Source organism: Oncorhynchus mykiss, chromosome 7, assembly GCF_057628025.1.
Source record: "Oncorhynchus mykiss isolate SJ-2025 chromosome 7, ASM5762802v1, whole genome shotgun sequence".
Classification (NCBI taxonomy): Eukaryota; Metazoa; Chordata; class Actinopteri; order Salmoniformes; family Salmonidae; genus Oncorhynchus; species Oncorhynchus mykiss.
The window spans coordinates 34,833,694-34,848,137 of NC_143028.1; positions in this window are offsets into that span (position 1 = coordinate 34,833,694).

Here is a 14,444-nt window from a genome sequence, read left to right on the forward strand (position 1 = left end):
TAAACAGTATTTAATGTTAGATCATCTCTAAGCTTTACAGGAATGTGGTTCTGAATATAGACCACAACACCGCCCCCGTTGGCATTTCTGTCTGTTCGGTAGATGTTATAACCATGTATTGCTACCACTGTACCAAAGGTATGATCTAAGTGAGTTTCAGATATAGGCAGAATATTTATGTAATCTGTTACAAGCAATTTACTGAAGTAATGGACATTGTTTCTCAGGCTGTTAATATGACCTAATTTTAGCAATTTTCTGGGTTGCTTGATTGATTTTAATGCTTTACTGGGAAGCTTATCAGAAGTAGACTTGCTCATGTTATTTATATTGGAGCTGATAGTGCAGGGTGAACTACACAAAATGATCTTCCTACTAGAGCACATCGCCCCTGTGCAAACAGTGTAACTCTGGTTCAGAGGCTCATGGTTACTGCATACAATAGCTGTAGGATAAACAGAGGTATTCGGTGCAATTAGGGGCACATAAAGTTACTTATATTGTGTTTGCCAATCAAATCAAATCAAATTGTATTAGTCACATGCGCCAAATACAACCTTACAGTGAAATGATTACTTTCAAGCCCCTAACCAACAATGCAGTTTAAAAAATAAGAATAAGAAATAAAAGGAACAAGTAATTAAAGAGCAGCAGTAAAATAACAATAGCAAGACTATATACAGGGGGTACCGGTACAGAGTCAATGTGCGGGGGCACCGGTTAGTCGAGGTAATTGAGGTAATATGTACATGTAGGTAGATTTTTTAAAGTGACTATGCATAGATAATAACAGAGAGTAGCAGCAGCGTAAAAGAGGGGGTGGGGGGGAGTAATGCAAATAGTCTGTGTGGCCATTTGATTAGATGTTCAGGAGTCTTATGTCTTGGGGGTAGAAGCTGTTTAGAAGCCTATTGGACCTAGACTTGGCGCTCCGGTACCGCTTGCCGTGCGGTAGCAGAGAGAACAGTCTATGACTAGGGTCGCTGGAGTCTTGGACAATTTTTTGGGCCTTCCTCTGATACCGCCTGGTATAGAAGTCCTGAAATGGCAGGAAGCTTGGCCCCAGTGATGTACTGTGCCATACGCACTACCCCCTGTAGTGCCTTGTGGCCGGAGGCCGAGCAGTTGCCATACCAGGCAGTGTAGCAACCAGGATGCTCTCCATGGTGCAGCTGTAGAACCTTTTGAGGATCTGAGGACCCATGCCAAATCTTTTCAGTCTCCTGTGGGGAATATGTTTTTTTGTGCCCTCTTCACAACTGTCTTGGTGTGCTTGGACCATGTTAGTTTGTTGGTGATGTGGACACCAAGGAACTTGAAGTCTCAACCTGCTCCACTACAGCCCCGTCGATGAGAATGGGGGCATGCTCAGTCCTCCTTTTCCTATATTCCACAATCATCTTCTTTGTCTTGATCAAGTTGCGGGAGAGGTTGTTGTCCTGGCACCACACGGCCAGGTCTCTGTCCTCCTCCCCATAGGCTGTCTCGTCGTGGTCGGTGATCTGGCCTACCGCTGTTGTGTCATCTGCAAACTTAATGATGGTGTTGGAGTCGTGCCTGGCCATGCAGTCATGATTGAACAGGGAGTACAGGAGGGGACTGAGCACGCACCCCTGAGGGGCCCCTGTGCTGAGGATCAGTGTGGCAGATGTGTTGTTACCTACTCTTACCACCTGGGGGCAGCCCGTCAGGAAGTCCAGGATCCAGTTGCAGAGGGAGGTGTTTAGTCCCAGGGTCCTTAGCTTAGTGATGAGCTTTGAAGGCACTATGGTGTTGAACGCTGAGCTGTAGTCAATGAATAGCATTCTCACATGGATGTTCCTTTTGTCCAGGTGGGAAAGGGCCGTGTGAAGTGCAATAGAGATTGCATCATCTGTGGATCTGTTAGGGTGGTATGCAAATTGGAGTGGGTCTAGGGTTTCAGGGATAATGGTGTTGATGTGAGCCATCACCAGCCTTTCAAAGCATTTCTTGGCTACAACATGAGTGCTACGGGTTGCTTAGTCATTTAGGCAGGTTACCTTCATGTTATTGGGCACAGGGACTATAGTGGTCTGCTTAAAACATGTTGGTATTACAGACTCGGACAGGGAGAGGTTGAAAATGTCAGTGAAGACACTTGCCAGTTGGTCAGCGCATGCTCGCAGTACACGTCCTGGTAGTCCGTCTGGCCCTGCGGCCTTATGTCTGCTGACCTGTTTAAAGGTCTTACTCACATTGGCTGCAGAGAGCGTCATCACACAGTCGCCTGGAACAGCTGGTGCTCTCATGCATGTTTCAGTGACATGTTTCAATGCCTTTAGGATCATGTACATTTGATACAGCATTATGATGACTCATTGTCACAATGGTAGGGGTTCATTGAGATGGTGTTGGATCATTGAAAAGTCATTGTCTCAACGGAGCCTTGAAATGCATGGACAGAGTCCTGGAGCCAAGATGATTTGGAGGTACTCCGTCATTCCTGAAGAGTGTCCTCTGTTTCCAGAAGGTGTCAAAGTTATCCATGTAGCAGAGCTACAGTAATATTTTAGCCAGATGTGTAATGCCAGCAGTCTGCTGAATCTTTCACACCCACGGCCCAACGATGGTACTGGACCTGAAATGATTGGCTGTTTTTTGGAGTATTTTAATGCTAAAATCAGTTCTTTAAAATCCATTTTCAAATGTTCCGAGCAAGCCCTCCTGATGTTGTTTGACCCCACATGGACCATGACAGTGTCAACTCCCGGCATCTGTCGTAGAACAGTCGGAAGCAGCCTTGTGATGTCCTGTACTCGTGCTCCTGGTTAGTACAGGGTTTTTGCCTTGGGAACTGAGATGTTTCTCACCATAGAGCTTAAAATGACAGCTGGTTTATGTTGAATGGGCCGGTCTCTCAGTCAGCCTCATGGTCTGATGAGAGTGGGAGCTCTGAGGATCTGAACCCGAGGTAGAAGCCACCGGAGAGGGAGACAGAGCCGAGGACGAAGACGCAGGTACCTCCGAATCCAATCTTGAATGTAAAGCCCACAAGGAAGAAGGCGCAGGAACCTCTGAATCCAGGGCTGCAAAGCTGTTTCTGGTCTGTGTCAGATCCGGGCTCAACATCTCCATGAATACCGTCACCAGCTGACGCTTTCTTCAACTTCTGTGGCGAGTGACGTACCTCTACGGCTGGTTCGTTGGGTCGAGAACAGCTCTGTTCTCCGGGGAAGTGATGGAACCCTGCTTAGCATCGACCAGTCGGCCTTGGAGAGCCGACTAGGTGGCAAAAATCAGACCAGAACGGTGTCTGGCTACTGAGATGGAAGAAAAATAAAAAAGTAGGCGGGGGTAGATTCACCACTAGCTTGTGTAGGGTTGCTACTTGTTAAGAGTTGCCACTTCGCTCCTGTTGTCTTCCTCAAGCAAGCAGTTGCTACTTGAAAGTCAGCGCGGTCCACATTGTCCCAGAACAAAGCAAAGTAAACACAGCTCCTGCAGCGCTGGAAACGTTCACTTATAACCTCTGTTTGAGACCGCCGAGCCAACTAGGCTAGCTGGGCTTTCGTGTCTCTCCCCCCCTCTGGAAAATTCCAGAAAATTATGTCATGGCTTTAGAAGCTTCTGATAGGCTAATTGACATAATTTTAGTCAATTGGAGGTGTACCTGTGGATGTATTTCAAGGCCTACCTTCAAACGCAGTGCCTCTTTGCTTGACATCATGGGAAAATCAAAAGAAATCAGCCAAGACCTCAGAAAGAAAACTGTAGACCTCCACAAGTCTGGTTCATCCTTTGGGAGCAATTTCCAAATGCCTGAAGGTACCACGTTCATCTGTATAAACAATAATACGCAAGTATATACACCATGGGACCACGCAGCCGTCATACCGCTCAGGAAGGAGATGTGTTCTGTCTCCTAGAGATGAACGTACTTTGGTGCGAAAAGTGCAAATCAATCCCAGAACAACAGCAAAGGACCTTGTGAAGATGCTGGAGGAAACAGGTACAAAAGTATCTATTTCCACAGTAAAGCGAGTCCTATATCGACATAACCTGAAAGGCCACTCAGCAAGGAAGAAACCATTGCTTAAAAAAGCCAGACTATGGTTTGCAACTGCACATGGGGACAAAGATCGTACTTTTTGGAGAAATGTCCTCTGGTCTGATGAAACAAAAATAGAACTGTTTGGCCATAATGACCATCGTTACAGTTGGAGGGAAAAGGGGGAAGCTTGTAAGCCGAAGAACACCATCCCAACCGTGAAGCACGGGGGTGGCAGCATCACGTTGTGGGGGTGCTTTGCTGCAGGAGGGACTGGTGCACTTCACATACAGATGGCATCATGAGGGAGGAAAATTATGTGGATATATTGAAGCAACTTCTCAAGACATCAGTCAGGAGGTTAAAGCTTGGTCACAAATGGGTCTTCAAAATGGACAATGACCCCAAGCATTCTTCCAAAGTTGTGGCAAAATGGCTTAAGGACAACAAAGTCAAGGTATTGGAGTTGCCATCACAAAGCCCTGGTCCTATGGGTCCAGTTCCTATTGGCAGAACTGAAAATGTGTGTGAGCAAGGAGGCCTACAAAACTGATTCAGTTACACCAGCTCTGTCATTAGGAATGGGCCAAAATTCACCCAACTTATTGTGGGAAGCTTGTGGAAGGCTACCTGGAACATTTGACCCAAGTTAAACAATTGAAAGGCAATGCTACCAACTACTAATTGAGTGTATGTAAACTTATGACCCACTGGGAATGTGATGAAAGAAATAAAAGCTGAAATAAATCATTCTCTCTACTATAATTATGACATTTAACATTCTTAAAATAAATTGGTGATCCTAACTGACCTAAAACAGGGAATTGTTACTTGGATTAAATGTCAGGATTTGTGAAAAATTGAGTTTAAATGTATTTGGCTAAGGTGTATGTAAAATTCCGACTTCAACTGTAGGTATGTATGACTAGTGTGTAAAAAGTGTTTTTTGATGTCTTTCCAATATACACTGAGTATACCAAACATTAAGAACACCTTCCTAATATTGAGTTTCACCCCCCTCAATTAGTCAGGGCATAGACTCTACAAGGTGTCGATGGCGTTTCACAGGGATGCAGGGCCATGTTGACTCTAATGCTTCCCACAGTTGTGTCAAGTTGGCTGGATGTCATTTGGGTGGTGGATCATTCCTGATACACACAGGAAACTGTTGAGCGTGAAAACCCCAGCAGCATTGCAGTTTTTGATGCCAACTTGTGTGCCTGGCACCTACTACCATACTCTGTTCAAAGGCACTTCAATATTTTGTCTTGCCTCTGAATGGCACACATACACAATCCATGTCTCAATTGTCTCAAGGTTTAAAAATACTTATTTAACCTGTTTCCTCCCCTTCATCTATACTGATTGAATTGGATTTAACAGGTGACATCAATAAGGGTTCGTAGCTTTCGCCGGTGTCTGTTTAGCGCAGCCAGAGCCTTTCTCCTCTACAGCGCTGCCGGAGCCTCCCGCCTGTTTAGCGCAGCCAGAGCTTTTCTCCTCTCCTGCGCTGCTGGAGTCTCCCGCCTGTTTAGCGCAGCCAGAGCCTTTCTCGTCTCCTGCGCTGCCGGAGTCTCCCGCTTGTTTAGCGCAGCCAGAGCCTTTCTCCTCTCCTGCGCTGCCGGAGTCTCCCGCCTGTTCAGAGCAGCCAGAGCTGCCAGTCTGCATGGAGAAGCCAGAGCTGCCAGCCTGCATGGAGAAGCCAGAGCTGCCAGCCTGCATGGAGAAGCCAGAGCTGCCAGCCTGCATGGAGAAGCCAGAGCTGCCAGCCTGCATGGAGAAGCCAGAGCTGCCAGCCTGCATGGAGCAGCCAGAGCTGCCAGCCTGCATGAAGCAGCCAGAGCTGTCAGTCTGCATGAAGCAGCCAGAGATGTCAGTCTGCATGAAGCAGCCAGAGCTGCCAGCCTGCATAGAGCAGCCAGAGCTGCCAGCCTGCATGGAGAAGCCAGAGCTGCCACCCTGCATGGAGAAGCCAGAGCTGTCAGTCTGCATGGAGCAGCCAGAGCTGTCAGTCTGCATGGAGCAGCCAGAGCTGTCAGTCTGCATGGAGCAGCCTGAGCTGTCAGTCTACATGGAGCAGCCTGAGCTGTCAGTCTGCATGAAGCAGCCCGAGCTGCCAGTCTGCAAGGAGCTGCCAGTCTGCAAGGAGCTGCCAGTCTGCAAGGAGCTGTCAGTCTGCATGGAGCAGCCTGAGCTGTCAGTCTGCATGGAGCAGCCTGAGATGTCAGTCTGCATGGAGCAGCCTGAGCTGTCAGTCTGCATGAAGCAGCCCGAGCTGCCAGTCTGCAATGAGCTGCCAGTCTGCAAGGTGCTGCCAGTCTGCAAGGAGCTGCCAGTCTGCAAGGAGCTGCCATTCTGCACGGAGCCGCCAGAGCTGCCAGTCTGTAAGAAGCCGCCAGAGCTGTCAGTCTACATGGAGCAGCCAGAGCCGCCAGTCAGCATGGAGCAGCCAGAGCCACCAGACAGTATGGAGCAGCCAGATCTTTCAGTCTGCCAGGATCCGCCAGTCAGCCAGACTCTTCCAGATCTGCCAGTCAGCCAGACTCTTCCAGATCTGCCAGTCAGCCAGACTCTTCCAGATCTGCCAGTCAGCCAGACTCTTCCAGATCCGCCAGTCAGCCAGACTCTTCCAGATCCGCCAGTCAGCCAGACTCTTCCAGATCCGCCAGTCAGCCAGACTCTTCCAGATCTGCCAGTCAGCCAGACTCTTCCAGATCCGCCAGTCAGCCAGACTCTTCCAGATCCGCCAGTCAGCCAGACTCTTCCAGATCTGCCAGTCAGCCAGACTCTTCCAGATCTGCCAGTCAGCCAGACTCTTCCAGATCTGCCAGTCAGCCAGACTCTTCCAGATCTGCCAGTCAACCAGACTCTTCCAGATCTGCCAGTCAGCCAGACTTCCTATTTCGCAACAAAGCATCCTTCACTCATGCTGCCAAACATACCCTTGTAAAACTGACCATCCTACCAATCCTCGACTTTGGCGATGTCATTTACAAAATAGCCTCCAATACCCTACTCAACAAATTGGATGCAGTCTATCACAGTGCAATCCGTTTTGTCACCAAAGCCCCATATACTACCCACCATTGCGACCTGTGCGCTCTCGTTGGCTGGCCCTCGCTTCATACTTGTCGCCAAACCCACTGGCTCCATGTCATCTACAAGACCCTGCTAGGTAAAGTCCCCCCTTATCTCAGCTCGCTGGTCACCATAGCATCTCCCATCTGTAGCACACGCTCCAGCAGGTATATCTCTCTAGTCACCCCCAAAACCAATTCTTTCTTTGGCCGCCTCTCTTTCCAGTTCTCTGCTGCCAATGGCTGGAACGAACTACAAAAATCTCTGAAACTGGAAACACTTATCTCCCTCACTAGCTTTAAGCACCAACTGTCAGAGCAGCTCACAGATTACTGCACCTGTACATAGCCCACCTATAATTTAGCCCAAACAACTACCTCTTTCCCAACTGTATTTAATTAATTTATTTATTTTGCTCCTTTGCACCCCATTATTTTTATTTCTACTCTGCACATTCTTCCATTGCAAAACTACCATTCCAGTGTTTTACTTGCTATATTGTATTTACCTTGCCACCATGGCCTTTTTTGCCTTTACCTCCCTTCTCACCTCATTTGCTCACATTGTATATAGACTTGTTTATACTGTATTATTGACTGTATGTTTGTTTTACTCCATGTGTAACTCTGTGTCGTTGTATCTGTCGAACTGCTTTGCTTTATCTTGGCCAGGTCGCAATTGTAAATGAGAACTTGTTCTCAACTTGCCTACCTGGTTAAATAAAGGTAAAATAAAAATAAATAAAAAAATACTCTTCCAGATCTGCCAGTCAACCAGACTCTTCCAGATCTGCCAGTCAACCAGAGTCTTCCAGATCTGCCAGTCAACCAGACTCTTCCAGATCTGCCAGTCTACCAGACTCTTCCAGATCTGCCAGTCTACCAGACTCTTCCAGATCTGCCAGTCAACCAGACTCTTCCAGATCCGCCAGTCAGCCGGGATCTGCCAGAACTGCCAGTCGGCCAGGATCTGCCAGTCGGCCAGGATCTGCCAGTCGGCCAGGATCTGCCAGTCGGCCAGGATCCGCCAGTCGGCCAGGATCCGCCAGATCCGCCAGTCAGCCGGGATCTGCCAGAACTGCCAGTCGGCCAGGATCTGCCAGTCGGCCAGGATCTGCCAGTCGGCCAGGATCTGCCAGTCGGCCAGGATCCGCCAGTCGGCCAGGATCCGCCAGTCAGCCAGGATCTGCCAGTCAGCCAGGATCTGCCAGTCAGCCAGGATCTGCCAGTCAGCCAGGATCTGCTAAAACCACCAGCCAGCCAGGATCTGGTAGATCTACCTACCTGCCTGAGCTTTCTCTCACTCCCGAGCTTTCTCTCACTCCCGAGCTTTCTCTCACTCCCGAGCTTCCCCTCACTCCCGAGCTGCCTCAGTCCCGAGCTGTCCTTCAGTCCCGATCTGTTCCTCAGTCCAGTGGGTTTCTGGGTGAGGACTACTAGGCCATGGTCGGCGGCGAGGGTGGAATATCCAGGGACGCGAGGAGTGTGGACTAAGACATTGACTGAGTGGGTTCCCGTCCCGCGCCGGAGCCGCCACCATGGACAGACGCCCACCCGGACCCTCCCTATTGTTTTGAGGTGCGTTCGGGAGTCCGCACCTTAGGGGGGGGGGGGGGGGGGGGGTTCTGTCATGCCCTGGTCTAAGTATTTTGTGTTTTTCTTCATGTATTGGGTCAGGCCAGGGTGTGGCATCGGGTTTTTTGTATTGTGGTGTGTTTTGTCCTAGGGTTCTGGTGTGTATGTATTGGGATTGTAGCTAGTGGGGTTATCTAGCAAAGTCTATGGCTGTCTGGAGTGGTTCTCAATCAGAGGCAGGTGTTTATCGTTGTCTCTGATTGGGAACCCTATTTAGGCAGCCATATTCTTTGAGTTTGTCGTGGGTGATTGTCCTTAGAGTCCTGATGTCCTTGTTATGTGTTAGTTTACACAAGTATAGGCTGTTTCGGTTTTCGTTACGTTTATTGTTTTTGTAGTGTTTGTATTTAGATTCGTGTTTCGTTTGTTGAATAAACATGAATCGCAATCGACACGCTGCATTTTGGTCCGACTCTCCTTCTCACCAAGAAAACCGTAACAGCCGGGTTTCACCTGGTCAGTGTATGTCATGGAAAGAGCAGGTGTTCTCAATGTTTTGTATACTCAATGTATAACTCTTATTTGAATTTAATGTAATTTCTTATTTTGTTCTGGTCTGTAACTGTTCTTTTCTTTGTCATGTATTTCTAAGTTTTATGTGGACCCCAGGAAGAGTTAGGTTCAATTTAGGTTCTGAATGAAAGGTGAAAATATGTATTTTCCAGATGTAGAATCTATGATCTAGATCTATGTCTGCAGACATTGAAATCAAGGCCTATGTTTGGGTCAAATCAAGACTGGTCCAGACCGGACCAAAAGCCAACGTCTGTGGACATGGAAATCAAGGCTGGTTTGGACTGCACCAATAAAAAGACGGCTGGTCTGGACAGGACCAAAAAAAGACATCCAAAAGACGTCGGCGTCAGTCCGTGCTTACTGGGGTATAGCCTACCATGTCGGCCTTGTAATGGCATTTTATGAATACCCATCCATGTGTTAGGACGACCGTTTGTAAAACAGGCCGTTGCATTGGCTTTATTAGTCTTGATTCCTGTGACCTAATCAATTTGGTTATTTAAGCTCTGAATATCAGCTACCCAATTTTATCAGTAGTTATCCTGAGCCTATTTTCAATGTGTTTACACAGTGGGAAATGCAGAAGTATTTTCTTTTTCATTGTGATCAGCTCGTCAAACAAACTTGAAACCACTGATCATGACAATGTAGCACACGGGGTGAAACTCCTGTACGGCAGTTGTGAGTAGCCTGACTATCAATTCCATATTGTCCATTTTACTTCAACCTGTACTTTTTTTTTAGGATATGTTGTTTGCTAATATGTCAGCAAATGTTTTGTTTGATTGGGCACCATTTAGGTTAATAAGTTATTTGATCTGAGAAACCTGCATGATGTAAAAAGTGTTAGTCTCATTGTCATATATTTCACCTCCAGCCTGTAGGCTACAGAAAAGGCCACATACTGTTTCTACCATATACTATATCTGCTGCTACATGATTTATATTAGTTGGATGGAACGTTGGTGGAGCGTGGCAGCGATTTGTCTCTCCAATAGCACCCTGTAGAGACTCGCTGGGAATGGACATACAAAATATTTTGCACCCCTGCCTTTGACAAAGTGGGCACTGCTTTTCTTATTTGACACATCTGGCCGTGTTTGGGAGTCCCATAGGGCGGTATACAATTTGCCCAGCATCGTCCGGGGCTGGAGGGGAACGAGGCAGTTTATGTACTGGCTAAACAAGCACTGAGTAGTGGGGATGTTGATGTTGTAGTTTCAATGAGCAAGGCAGAGGCAAAAAGCCTGATATATACAGTGATGATGAAGACATGGCAGGTGCAGTGGAATAGAGATACTAAGGGCAGTCATTTATTTCAAGTAGAGAGGAAAGTCAGGGGGGGGGGCAGGAAGGGACAGAAGAGAAGAGGATATTTTTATATGATTAAATGTGAGACACAGCCGGTTGAACAAGACCTTAAATGTGATAGGAAAGCATCCAACAGTAAAGTGTGATTATTGACAGGAAACAGAGACCGTGGAGCATGTATTGCGACAGTGTGGGCAGTATCAGAGGGAAAGAGAGATGCTGAGATCTAGTATGAGGGACAAGGGGATACAGGAAGTTAGTTTAGAGTATATTGAGTTGAACGTCATTCGACATAGTCTCAAATATTTTGTTAGCTTTTTTAAGAGCAACAGGGCTGGCAGGTACGATTTAGTTTTTCCCTGTCTCGAACCAACACCCCAGTACAGTAGGTGGCGGTAATACACCATAACGTTGGATGCCAACTGCCGATAAATCCCATCGAAGAAGAAGACGACGCGAGACTCCTCCCCTCTCTCCCTTCCAGAAAATTCAGCGTGACTGACGTTTCGTGTCGCTATAGACTTAAAGTAAGTTCATCTTTATAATACGTTTTAGACCATAAACAGTTGATTCAGTGTTTGCAGTATAATAGTTAAGTTGTACTAATGTTCAACTATATTGTCAGAAGTCATCTTGTACAACAAGAAAATGAACTACTTTCGCAATTGAAGAGCACGTGTTAGTGTTCAAAGCTAAGGCAGAGAGGCTAACGTAAGCGAGCTATACTAGCTGCTAACATCATCGCATGAGCACCACGAACACATTTTACTGTCTTTATCTGTATGTGAAATCTTACTCCTTTCATAACATTTTTACAATTACCCGTTTGTTGTAATATTGACTTGCGTTTTCACGTGTCTTGAGTCTAGTGAAATTATAACTTAATAGCTAGTTAGTAGCCGCGCAAGCTCCGATACTGTCCCTCTCTGGTGCTTTCGCAGCATGCTAGCTATGCATTTATGACAGTAACATGGTCTTTATTAGTTACCACAGTCATAATTATGGCAAAACCCAAGCTACTTAAAAAAGGTATGTAAAAAATTGACCCTTAGCGTAACCCTAACTTTAACCACACTGGTAACCTTATGCTTAAACTTAAATTAAGACAAAAAATCAATTGTTTGTTTCACGATATAGAACCAATGATGACTTTGTAGCTGTGGTAACTAGTGACAACCCCAGTTGGCTAGTTCAGCGTTTACAGAACTGAGTTCTGGGGACCGCAAGGGGTGCACATTTATTTTTTTGCCCTAGTACTAGACAGCTGATTGAAATATTCAAAGCTTGATGTTGATTGTTTTGATTTTTTTTAACATAAAAAATAAATCAGCTGTGTTGTGCTATGGGAAAACCAAAATGTACACCCCATGTGGTCCCCGTGACTGAGTTCTGGAAACCCCGGGCTAGCTAATAGACATTCAAGAAATGACCAATATTTTATTAATTAACTGATGCAAGAATGTAAATTATAGTCAGTGTTTTCCTCTAGTGCTGCTATAGAGCTGATTATGGACAAATTTTCAGCCGAGTACTTTTTCCACTTAAATTAACTAGGCTACTTTTCCAATTCGCCAGTCAGAAAAAAGTCTGCTGAGAACTCTCCTGCTAGAATGCATCTTCTAGCAATCTATTTATAGGACAGGTGCCTGTCAGTCACAAAGTGAGCGCTCCTGTCCTACCTCTCGGTACCTGGGTGTGTGTTGTGTGGGCTGTGGTTGCAGTCAAATTTCTTTACATAGGAGAGAGCACAGTGATGCCAACAGACACACTGGCCGTGAGATGCATTTGACCCTCTTCGCATGCTCACATGGCATTCCTTATTTCTCACGCGTTGAGGGAAGTACTGCTTTTATTTTCTAATCTGCTATATGCAGTGCATAAACTTTTCAATTGTGCATCCAAATAATTTTTTAAATCGGAACATTTAATATGCGCCTGCAATTCCACATTACAAGCATTGTAACTGCGGCAGCTTTCAACAGGGAGATACATCATTTTCTTGCCACCGCAATAAACTGCGGCAGATTGAAGCTTGTGATTGGTTTACTGACGGTTGGGGACCAAGGCAATTGGATGCACGTCCCCAAATGATTTAAGTTGAGTGTAGTAGAGGTCGAACGATTTAATCGGAATGGCCGATTAACTTCTTGCTCCTACTTGAGACGCAGACGTCTCAAGTAGGCACCTGGAAATGCAAATGCGCTATGCTAAATGCTAAATGTACTCGTTAAAACTCAAACGTTCATTAAAATATACATGTAGGGTATTGAATTAAAGCTACACTCTTTGTGAATCTAGCCAACAAGTCAGATTTTTACAATGCTTTTCGGCAAAAGCATGAGAAGCTATTATCTGATAGCATGCAACACCCCAAAATGCCTGAAGGCGATGTAAACAAAAGAATTAGCGTAGCCGGCGCTACACAAAAACGCAGAAATAAAATATAAAACATTCATTACCTTTGATGATATTCTTTGTTGGCACTCCTGTATGTCCCATAAACATCACAAATTGGTATTTTTCCCGATTAAATCCGTCCATGAATGCCCAAAATATCCATTTGAATAGCCTGTCTGCATCACACAACGTCATGTTTAAAAATTATATAAGTTGCCTATATTCTTTGACAAAACACTTCAACCTACTTTTATAACCCAACTTTAGGTATTTGTAAACGTTAATAAGCGATCAAATTGATCACTGGGCGATCTGTATTCAATAGCAGCTACAAAAGAAAACAGTGTCCATTTTTCAATCTTCCAAAATCGATTGAGGTAGGCTGGATGGAATCACGGATCTATTGATAATGTCTCAATGGATTTTTGTCAATGAAAATGACGTTTTTGGCGACATCGTGTGGAAGCTGTAGGAATTGCATCCGTCTCCATATTCAATTTGGTTTCCTTTAAATAATCCATGAAAGGGGCGCATGGATACTTTTTTCAGATTTCAGTGACCAGTTTTTCTTGCGCTTTTCGATGAAACACACGCTCTGTTATAGTCACAGCCGTGATTTAACCAGTTTTAGAAACTTCAGTGTTTTCTATCCACACATACTAATCATATGCATATACTATATTCCTGGCATGAGTAGCAGGACGCTGAAAAGTTGCGCGATTTTTAACAGAATGTTCGAAAAAGGAGGGGGTAGGATAAAGAGGTTAAGCCAAGGTATGTTGCTAGCTAGCATTAAACTTATCTTATAAAAAACAATCAATCATAATCACTAGTTAACTACACATGGTTGATGATATTACTAGATATTATCTAGCTTGTCCTGTGTTGCATATAATCTGACTGAGCATACAAGTATCTAAGTATCTGACTGAGCGGTGGTAGGCAGAAGCAGGCGCGTAAACATTCATTCAAACAGCACTTTTGTGTGTTTTGCCAGCAGCCCGTCGTGCGTCAAGCATTGCACTGTTTATGACTTCAAACCTATCAACTCCCGAGATGAGGCTGGTGTGACCGAAGTGAAATGGCTGGCTAGTTAGCTCGCGCTAATAGCGTTTCAAACTTCACTCGCTCTGAGCCTTGTGGGGTGGTTGTTTCCCTTGCTCTGCGTGGGTAACGCTTCGATGTGGTCGCCGTTGTCGTTCTGTTGCTGGTTCGAGCCCAGGGAGGAGCGAGGAGGGGGAAGGAAGCTATACTGTTACACTGGCAATACTAAAGTGCCTATAAGAACATCCAATAGTCAAAGGTTAATGAAATACAAATGGTATAGAGGGAAATAGTCCTATAATAACTACCTAAAACTTATTACCTGGGAATATTGAAGACTCATGTTAAAAGGAACCACCAGGTTTCATATGTTCTCATGTTCTGAGCAAGGAACTGAAACGTTAGCTTTCTTACATAGCACATATTGCACTTTTACGTTCTTCTCCAACACTTTG